This window comes from Argiope bruennichi, chromosome 9 (genome assembly GCF_947563725.1).
Source record: "Argiope bruennichi chromosome 9, qqArgBrue1.1, whole genome shotgun sequence".
In the NCBI taxonomy this organism is placed as follows: domain Eukaryota; kingdom Metazoa; phylum Arthropoda; class Arachnida; order Araneae; family Araneidae; genus Argiope; species Argiope bruennichi.
Window position 1 is genome coordinate 81618033 of NC_079159.1, and position 11605 is coordinate 81629637.

Sequence of the window (11605 nt, forward strand, 5' to 3'; positions counted from 1 at the left end):
AAGGAAGTACGTTCCTTCATCGATGGGAGGAGCCAGACCCCCACCTTTCAGTGTACCTTCCAGGGTAAAGAACCAACCACCATGTGTACCCTCCAGAACCAACCACCACGTGTACCCTCCAGAACCAACCACCATGTGTACCCTCCAGAACCAACCACCATGTGTACCCTCCAGGGTCCAGAACCAACCACCACGTGTACCCTCCAGAACCAACCACCACGTGTACCCTCCAGAACCAATCACCATGTGTACCCTCCAGAACCAACCACCACGTGTACCCTCCAGAGCCAACCACCGTGTGTACCCTCCAGAACCAAACACCATGCTGAAAGCTTCTCATCCTCAATTACAAGGTGCCCCCGGGGAATTCGCCTGATAAATAATCGCAATAAGGCAATTAATGCACGGTTTCTAGACAAGCACTTGAAAATTGAGCCAATCGTGATCGTGAGCCAATGAAGATCCATCAAGAACTGTACAGGCATTACGTGTGAAAAGTATCTCTTTTTGCAGGAGTCTGCAGCAACCTTTGTTTCAGAATATGCTTGAGAATCTGAGTGACCGATCTAAACACTGACAATAGCGAGGTGGCGCACACTTTGAACACTTAGATTACGCATACCATGGTAAATGCGCTGATAGTGTGTATGTATGTATGTTAATTTCTTTTGAGAAAAAATAAACTCACAGATGACAATAATTTAATATTGTTCATCTTTTCATTTCAGTACTATATAATTTTGTTCATCTTTTCATTTTAGCACTGTGTATTTTGACGCATACCGTATAAAAACAAAGTACCTTGATTTCAGTACTTCTGTGTGACGAAAAAGCAACGCTTCATGTAAAAGATAATTCTGTTAAATAATTACTTAAGTAAAAAATTCAATTAACTTTGCATCATTTTTTTTATGCATAGGCAAGGATGATAATCCTAGATACTAAATTAAGTTATTGTCTATTTTGCTAGTCTCTAGAACCAAAGGTTAAACTGTGTAATAAATAGATAGAAAGCAGCATAATTTTTCTATAATTAAATGACATTATTCATTTAGTTATATAAAGTAACAGCGCAACATGATAGGTATTTGATCGGCCGAAATCGCCAGAAACGTTTTTATAACATTTATGTATCTTTTGGGCTGAATTTCAATGTGTTATATTATGTGTACGTTTTCTTCCAAGACAGTATTATGATTATAAAATATGCTCATAACACCACCCTACTTGTGAAAAACTTTATTTAACATCAGCGACAGAAATGAGTCATCACAGAAATCGCACAGTCGTTAATCGTAGATTCGCAATACACTGGTCTGGTTAACTCAAGCGACGGACTCGACTAGATGTTTAAGCAGTGCACTTATCTATCGGAATGGTAAACCACATTTTCCTAAGAAGTATCAGTTGATTACAATTGTTATCCAATAAGATTTAAACACATAAAGAGGGCATATCACTTAAAGGAATGCAATTATCGGACTGAGGATGCCGACTGACAAATGAAGGCTGAATTTACTCAGAAATTTAAGTTTCAAACCTGTTTATTTTATAATTACCTCCATTAGTGGAATAATTCAAACGTTTTGTATTTATAGGTAAAACGTTATTATTTTTTTCAAAATTAACATTATGTTAAATATTTATAGATGTTGTATATTTGGTCTTTTAACGAAATCTCATAATTAATAATAAACACTACACTATTATTAATTATGAAGTTTCATTAAAGAAAAAAAATTAAATTCATGATGAAATGCTTCAAAATATTAACTTTCAAAGAAGAGTTATAGCTTTTTCATTCTTTAGTTTCATATATAATAGCATCAACGTAACATTACTGTAAGAAGAAAAAAAACATACATTCGCATCATAATGATTTATGTGAATTTCTACATCTTCAAATGTAATGTAATTTGATTTCAGATTAAAAATTTTAACACTACTAACAAAGTTTAACACTACTAAATTCAGTTTCCTTAATGTTTTATGAAACATGAAGGCTTTCAAGTCAAAAAACGTTCAAAACTGATTTTAAAAATATGAAATCAGTTTCTTTCAGAAATTTCGGAAATGAATATTTATTTATTTCTGAAGTCTTTTTTCGCTGAATGCCATGAGAGAACACTTTCCATCTCAGAAAATCTCATTGCCAAATCTTGTGCTCGATGAATTCACAATTCAAATAAAAATCTTCTGCAACAACTAAAAAATAGAAGCAACATTTATGCCTAGGGAAATAAAATGTATCTGAGAATTATTCTTCTTCTATTTAGTAACTGCTCGTTGAAATGAAGATATAATTTATCTAACTGTTGTTTCTATGGATCTCTGAATATAATATTCATTTAGAAAAAGTATGATGACAATGAGCCTACCTATCATTTTTAATAATATCCAATATAATGTAGATGAATAGTATAGCAAAGAAAATTCTAGTCCTCTGATGATGAATTAATCAAAATAACTCTTCGACTAAAATCTGTAAACGCTTCTTGCTTGGCAAAACTTGCTGGTTGAAATAAACTTATAATATACAACGATATTTTCAATACTGTTTTACGGAATGTAATAAAGACGTTCTTTAATTGTTATGAAAATTTCGAATGATAATAATTTTCCTTGGATAAGTGGCTGAATGCATATTAATAAATAAATTTATTTTTAATAAATTTGTTAAATAAGCAAGTTCGGTATTTGAATCAGATCTTTTTAAATATAAGGGTACATGATATGATAAATTTCTTCTGAAAATTAAACTTTTAAAACGAAAAAGTAGTAAAATCTCATTGGGAAATCTATATTTTCAAGAATATAATTCCAAGACGAAAAAAAGAGCACTCAGATAGCTGCTATGAAAATCAGGTATAAAAGATATTTTAATTACATAATTTTACCAATCGTACAAATATTATTAATTCATAGAGAAGAATGCTTTTGACTCAATTTCAAATTCGATTATTCTAAAACTTTTGAAAATTTAACTGAAGAAAATGTTGTACTGGACCTCAAATTCATCCATATTAGCACAAAATGTTATACGATATTGATGCGATATCATTCGATATTTTAAATCCCGTCCAATATCATGAAGATGTAATCGAAAGTTGAAGATGTAGTATATGTAGTTGTGAATTTTGTGCAAATAGGATTGTTACTTAAAGGAGATTCAATTAAAAAAATTATATGTAGAGAATTTAGTAAAAGCCTTAAATTCTCTCAGTCCAAAGGGCAACTGAACCCTGGGATTTCAGAATTTTGAAGCGTCTTGATTCATCTTTCATAGATAAGAGAAATTCCTTACTCCCCCTCATAAATTGCAGAGACAGATCATATTCTTAAAAGATTGATATACGAAACAGTACTTAACTTCCTTTTTGCAAAACGATTGGATATAAATATTTTGTTAATGTAATTTAGGAATACTAAGTTATATTTCTATATTTAATTCATTTTTAAAACAGAATTTTTTCAGGGAAATTGATTAGACATTGCTTACAGATTTCGTAATTGATTGACTCTTGTAGCAAAAGTAACATGATTCCCTTAATTTTCTTTTTATACAATTTATATTATTTGTTGCATTGTCGACACATTACATAAAAAAAAAGAAAGAAGAAAGTGAGAAGAAAAAAAATAATTTCAGAAATATTTGTTTTCTAAATAAAATTTGTCAGTTGACTTCCATATTTTTTCAGAAAATGAATTTTGTGAGTGCAAACAAAGCTTTGCAAAAATATAATTCTTTACAATTTAAGTACTCTCATTAAACTTCTACCTGCAAAGACGCGAGTTAAAACGACCCAAATTAACATGGGGATTCCCTAACCGAAAAACTGTTTCCATATTTCGGCTCCTCGTTTCTATTTTTGTTTTGAGATTTCGAAGCGGAAATTTTTTTGACTTGCGGCTAAAATCTAAAATTTTCGAGTTGATAATTAATATTTGCCAATTAGAACCTTTACTCTTACTAAGGGCACTTAAATACTTTCTTGGTTCCCTTGGCGGATAAAATTAGTTTGTTGGGTGAAGGCTATTAGTATACCAGAATTATGTTGATTTGTTTGAAAGAATTGGCAGAATTTCAATTTTACATGTCTGTGATATAGGTTCAAGGGAATTTTGAAACATAAAAATACAATGATTTGAGCCTTCAAAATAATATCATTTTTTTCACATTAATATAAATTAAAATTTCGAAATAATTTCTCTTTTATATGTGGATTTTTGGAACTAGAAACTGCCTCAAATGCATCATACTAATCATCAATTAAACTCAATAAATATAAAGTAAAAAACAAAATTGCTTTGTTGCTATTTCAGTTATTTTTTAAACAAGCATATTATTCCAAAAATTGATTATATATATTATTATTTCTTTGAGATTTACGCACTTATCAATGTTTGTTACTTTCATAAATTTACTTCCAAATGTGGAAATTTCACTTGCATTTTCAACATAGCTACACATTTACAGATCAAATATAACATTATTTCTAAATCAGTGGCAATATTCTCCCTTCGACTTTTTGGTATTCTAAAATAATATTCCTTTCTTTCTTCTTTGTGAAAACTTTATTCTCTAAGCGTGCCTTGAAATAGAGATAGGAGGAAAGCATCAAACTTTTCAAAGTAACAGAAAACTCAAGAAAATGAGACCCTCTTACTTTTCGATTTCCGTGTGTCGAGACAAATTATGTAGTGTTTTGTATTTTATAATATAATCAAGAAAACTGAGCATAAAATATAAATGTTTTGCTTTCAACCAGTTGAATACAAATTTTAATACATGTATGTAATTATTTTCACAAAATAGTGTATCAAATTTCATTTATCTAAGTATTCTTTTTAACTATCGTGCTAACATATGTAGATGAACAAAGGGATGATCACGGATGGATGTAGTCTCAATTTAAAACACATTAACATTCCCGATTATAACATTATTTTCCAAATTTCGCCCATCTAGCTTTTGACGCTTTTGAGTTACTGTGTACACATATTCACAGACGATTTATGTTCAACAAACTTTGTTCAAAATTTGATACAAATCTATGAAGGATAACATACCGAATTTCATTCTTTTTCTTAATACGAATTTTATTTGCCATGTTCAAAAAGATATAGACAGGATTGAAAGACAAAACTTGTAGCTAAAACCTGAATAAAAATTTTGAATTTTTTTATCCATACAATACTTTTACTTTATTATTTTGTATATGACAAAAGAAATTTGCAGAATAATAAAAAAAAAATTATAACACGGAAACAAAGCTGATCCGCTGATCTTTTCTTTATTTATTTGTTATGTTTCTCGGATCTATAAATATACCTCACACATTTTCTGAAGGAATAAAGAAGACAACACATAACGTTCACTTAGTTCTTGAATCTCTGGTGAGTAATAAAACCGACAGTTACGATTAACAAAGAGGTCCAAGTTAGTTCCTTTTACTACATCCCGCACCCCTCTTGGCTATTTATTATTCTAAAAAACTATTATTTTTGCCATATCTGTATTCTAAGGCGTTCAAAGAAAGGAAATTGTTAAACTGCTATTGTTTTTGTCTTCTATTGCAGTCATATATCAAGGTTGGGTGACAAATATCTCAATGATCTACAAAAGCGTTGGAAAAAATACATTTAAGTGTTTCATTTACTCGTTAGAATAACGGTAGCATTAAACTGAATAAAGTCAATATAATAATATTATGATAAGTTTAAAATTCATGTTAGCTTTATTTATTGGAAGAATGACTGATTTTAGGAAAATTCTCATGAGTAATTATTTGAAGCTTTTGAGCATAGAGAATTTGCATATATAAAACTCTAAAGAATGTGGCACAGCAATTGCTCTTATAACTTTTTGTTGAATGGGAACTGTCAAAAGTAAATAAACCATTACATGGACTGCTTCTTTGAACATTTTTTTTTAAATGCATTATATTAAAAGTCCGTCTTAGGTAATTAATGGTGCTGCAAGATATTATTAGAAATGTTCTGAAAATGGCACACCTTGTCACCAAAACTACATTCATTGGTAGAAAAGAAGATATAAAAGAAATAAAAAATAGGCTTCAAACAGAAAGTTTTAACTTAAAGCAAAAAAAAAAAAAAAAGGATAACCGCCAACAAATAAATAAAAGCTATGACTTGCTTGTGGGAATTGATGTTCATATTTACCAAAACATTTATCTTCAAATTATAATTTTTACATTATCTTAAGACTCAAAAAATTATATTTTTAATGATATCAGCTCCTTTTCCTACAATTTATGTTCTTGATTATAATAGCATTTTAAATTCAACTCAATATACTGTTTGTAAGAATGTCTTTGAATTCTAAGGTAGAATTAAACATTCAATCATGTGTTTTAACTAATCATTAATTCCGCAGTAGAATTTTCACTTCTGCTTTGCTTATTATAATATATAGATTTTTTTTTAAATTTATAGTAAATTGATTCAATTGAATTCACGTTTTTGAGTTATATCAAATAATAAATGAACGTTTCTTTTTAACAAAATCCATTCCTTATTAATCATTTAGGGAATTATTAATAGACCTAAAAAGATCTGAACCTTGAATTCATCACTCCAGAGAACCGGTTTCGATGTGCCTTGCATCACCTCAACTGAGCAGGGCGTTGGATTTTGTAAGCAAAGGCTTATGGGCGGTAGCATGACCTTTAAAACCTAGCAAAAGTGATTCCTTGTGGATGGTATATTTCGAAACAACAGTTTCTGGTCTTATCGAAGCAACAATCTTGGAACTTCTAGCGTACTTGGGCCATTGGTTTTTACGAATTTGCATTGCAATTTACGAATTTGCCTTGCGAATTTATTGGGACAGCACTTGTCAGTCTCTATCTCTAAATTTCATTGGTTTGACGAGTCGAAGCACATTCTGACGAACACCACTCACCTTCCACTTTTTAATCACAAACGCCACTATCGATTTTGGAATGTTTAACTCACTAGATATGTCCCTTAAAAATCGGCCGTTTCTTTGATATTTGGTAATTACACATTTTTCGATGACTTCGAAAAAGGTGAAGCTCGTGGTATCGAAAAAGCTCTGAATTTCGTGGTATCTTGCATGCGACAAATACTAAGGCTGATTCCTATACGATTTTAAAAAATGATTTTAATAACTGTTCTTATATCTCTATGCAAATAGAAAAATATTAAGGATTTTAATTGGTCTACTTGATTTAATTGTATGGGCATTATTCTTTAAATTTATTTTAACAATTTTAATTATATTCCTGTGTCCTAAGTGGTACATACAGGTATATAATTATAAATATTTCGTTATATATAACAAAATGTTTTATTTATTGGTATAATAAATAATTTACACATTGTTACTTATCTTTTTCTTTGAAGTTGTGAATTCTTTTACCTTCCGTAGGTTCAGATTAGGGATTGCAATAACGGACCAAAATTTCAATACCGGTATTCGGTATATTTTAGATCTTAATATCGGGATACCGGTTTTAATACCGGTATTACAAATTTTAGAAAAAGAAAGAAAACACAGGTTGTTTTATTTGCCACTTTTATAAGAGAGTGGCAAATAAAACAAAAAACTAAGATGTAACTTATAAATTATAACAGTATATAAAGAATCACAAAAAAGTAAAGGAACAACTTATTTATTTAAAACACAAAAAAAGTGTAAATATCACTATTCAGTCTGTGGTACTATTACAAATTTTTGAAATATGATCTTAAAAAACATAATGCATCAATTGTACTGTCATTAAGCCTAAAAAGTAATTTTGTGTAAAAATTACCAGCTGTCGAAAACGCTCTTTCGGCATCTACGCTAGTTGGTGATACTGCTAGCAATGCGCGATATACTTTTTCCAAGTATTTACCTCTAAATCCCTCATCCTCAAATAAATCGATTTCTCGTCGGAGGGTTTTGGATATAGCCGATTTCTGTATTGTATTTTGATTCGTTGACATTTTTTTATTTATCGCTACTTCTAATTTTTGTTCAAGAAACAATTCCTTTCCACTATCGACATTAGTGTCATCATAATCTTCGATAACTGAACCGAATTCTTCTGAATGTGGATAGATTTGTGGGTAAAAAATTTTAAGAAAATTTGCTATAAACTTAATCAAATTTGAATTGATTATTTTCTTTTCTTCTTTTTCATTTTCATTATTAAAATCATTATAATTATGTAAATACCATAAGATATTTTCTATTTCGGTATGCCTTTCTTCTGTGCGATTTTTCAATGTCATATATAATTCTTTAGATAGTGATGTGTGCTGTTTTTTCATGACTGCAACATGAAATTTATTGTTGCATTAGCTGTTAATAAATTAAAATCTCTCCGACATAATGCCTCTATAGTCGGTTTTATTGGAAGCAGAGCTGATATAGTTCTGGATATTAAGTCGAATTCACTATCTGAAAAATTAATTTATATGTTTAAGTCCATTATTGCTTTTTGGATTGGTTTTCTAAATTTCTAAAATCGTTCCATCATCAGGAGTAAACTGTTCTAAACCTGTCTTAGAATCTATTATTAACATATATTCTGCTTTATTTTCAGTTAGTATATATTTTTGTAATATGGCATTTTTTGTAGGAGAACGTTTAGGTATCTTAACTTTTCGAACTTTATAAATTATAGGAAGCACCTCATTAGCAATACCTCATTAGCAATATCTTCTTCAACAATTACATTGTCATTATCTTCATTGTCAATATCACTCTCACTCTTACTCTCTTCAATGTCGGAATCCGAAGTTTCTATATCCACAGTATTTGGATTCTTCTGTTCTTTATTTTTTTGGTATAATACATCTATAACTCCTAATTGAATTCCATAAGCATAGCAAAATTGCTGATTTGCACCAATCAACTTTCCAACTTTTTTCATAACTGTTGCTCCATTAGTCGTTATGGATACAATATTTTCTTTCAGGGATAATCCATGTTTCGCTAATTTAGATTTAAGCAATTAATTAAGCCATTAATTAGCTAATTAATTTCGCCCGTTAAGGAGACATAAAAACAAAAACGTATACTATTTTGCTATGTTGCCGATCCCTGAACATATAGTGGAGAAAATTTTAAAAAGTTCTATTAAATACCGAAAAACCGGTATTTAAACTTGTGAATATCGGTATTACAAAATTGTACAAATGACTCAAAATACCAGTATTCGGTATCCCGGTATACCGGTATTGCAATCCTTAGTTCAGATGTAAATAATGAATTCCTGTCCATAGGTTTCCTAGCATTTATGTCATCAAAGATGAATTCCTATTTCCTGGATTTCTTGAATGATGTGTGTTTGTATACAAGTTTATTTGGTTTCTATGGCAAAGCACAATGCATTAATTGTAAGAAATAAATATACATCGACTATTAACAATGTCTCTATTTGCCCCTTGGGTAAGAGAAATACTAGTTTCTGATATGATTGTTGAATATCGGGCTCTGATGTGCACAGAAATGATGTGAGGTCATCTACTCTCCACCGATGATCGGACTTGCCTCCTCTTGGAAGAGTTTTACCTTAGCCGGTATTGGCTTTTAGGTCTCAATCATAGTTCGGACTATGCTATAACAACGTTCTGGTCATTCAAAATTTGCTTTTGTCTTTGGGTTAATGAAGTACCGTTTATGCTCGCACGATTTGCAATATATATTAACTACAATTTAAACAAAAGAATAATTTTTTTTGCCTAAAAATACAACAGCGATTTCATAAATATATATATAAAAGAATTGCTTCGAATTTTTATGAGAAATAAAATGAAATTAAAATATGAACACATAATGAAATTTTATTAATGGTTTTCTAAAAAATTTAGTCCAGCTAAAAATTTTAAATCAAATCTAAAAAAAATATAGAAAATAAATAAATCGCTATTTTCCAACAAACGAAAATAATTAACATCCTGCCTTAGGTTTTAGGAATATTGTTTCCTCCCCTTCTGTTTCCTAATAACAATCTTTTATCTTCATGAGCGATTAGTATCTTTCTCTAAAACAAGCTTAAAATTCAATTCAATCTTTCCTATATAATATTAAAATGTATCTTCTAATGGCCTATATTTTACCAGCTTATTAATTTACTAAGTTGTTTATACTAATAAGTTCACCCATTTAAGGAAAATTATTTGATTTTTGAAGAGCGCGTGCAGATAGAACTGTTTATTAAGTGTTTCTTTTGAATTAGCATTTATGAATTTTTGCTATCAAGCATACGAAGATGTGATTCACATGTTTTCTCTTTGCCACTTCCTCCCTCGGCGCTGCTACTTCACTACTTTGGAAGTTGAGATCACATATTAGAGAAATTCTTCAGCCGCGAAACGGTTCAGTCGATTGAAGAAGCACCGGAATGTGAAGTTTTGGCTAGTAATTAGGCATTAAGAGGAGCATCTGAGCATGCGAACTTTAAGTAATGAAGCTACGGAAATTTCGCTTTCTCCTGTTAGCACATGATATTTGCAAGATATACAAGATTGCAATGTTAGTGATTATTCCCAATTTATTCATGGATTATCGCACTCATGCATCCACTTTCTGGAACCAGGTTCCATTCTGGAACCAGGTTCAGTGACGTACTCTCAAATTACCCGAGATGTAGCAGTTACAATACATGAAGCTTCTGGAAGCATGTTGTCTTTTCTTAATCTTTGTCAATAAAGGAATATAATGACAAAAGAAAATAGTGTAGAAGTTTTCCTTTAAGTATTACTGGAAAGATAATGACATAAAACCCCTACAAATATAATTAATATTATCATAGAATCAAATATGAGTAAAAAGTTATATAGCAAAGTATTCATTTGAGAAAACTAAAGCAACATAAGATTATTGGGATACGATTATAGAAGGCCAAATCATTTCGTGCTCTAGGCCTCCAATTTCGGCACTTGTTTTTTCTGAGTTCAATGGGAAAATATTGAATTTCTGTTAGTTTTTAACTTCAGTTTATTATTATAATATCTTCGGAACAGAGTAGACAAAATTTTAATTCTGTACTGCACAATCATAACACTCAATTCATTCTTCCATTTTCTGAAAAGCGATGAGAATGTAATAAAAGGTCATTTCGGATAGATAGAAACGAATTCATGATCACATAAAGTTAAAGAAGGTTATATTTTTTGAGTGAATTATCCCATTCTGAATATTTCCTTAAATAATGCTGCCTTTTTAAATATTATCTTTCAACTTTAAACCAGTAATTCTTAGACATAAATACATTTATTTATTTGTGTATCTCGGTAATGGCATCTATGGATTCAGATAAAATGTTATATTTAGATAAGATTCTGCTTTATACACTTATTTAAATAGGTGTATTTTCCTAACATTTCCTGCAAATAAAACATTTTTATAACTAATTATTAGAATCAGTATATACACTACTGATCAAAAGTAGTGCAAGTTTTAGAAAATTCTCGTTTTTTTCATTAATAAGCCCTTTAAAAGTAATATTTATTTTATTTAAAGTAATATTTTCTAGTATAAATATGGTTGAAAGGTTTCAAGCTATTGTGCCATCCATTGTGAAGTAATCGTCTGCTAAGATTGTGTCATCCCGGTAGTTTATTATTT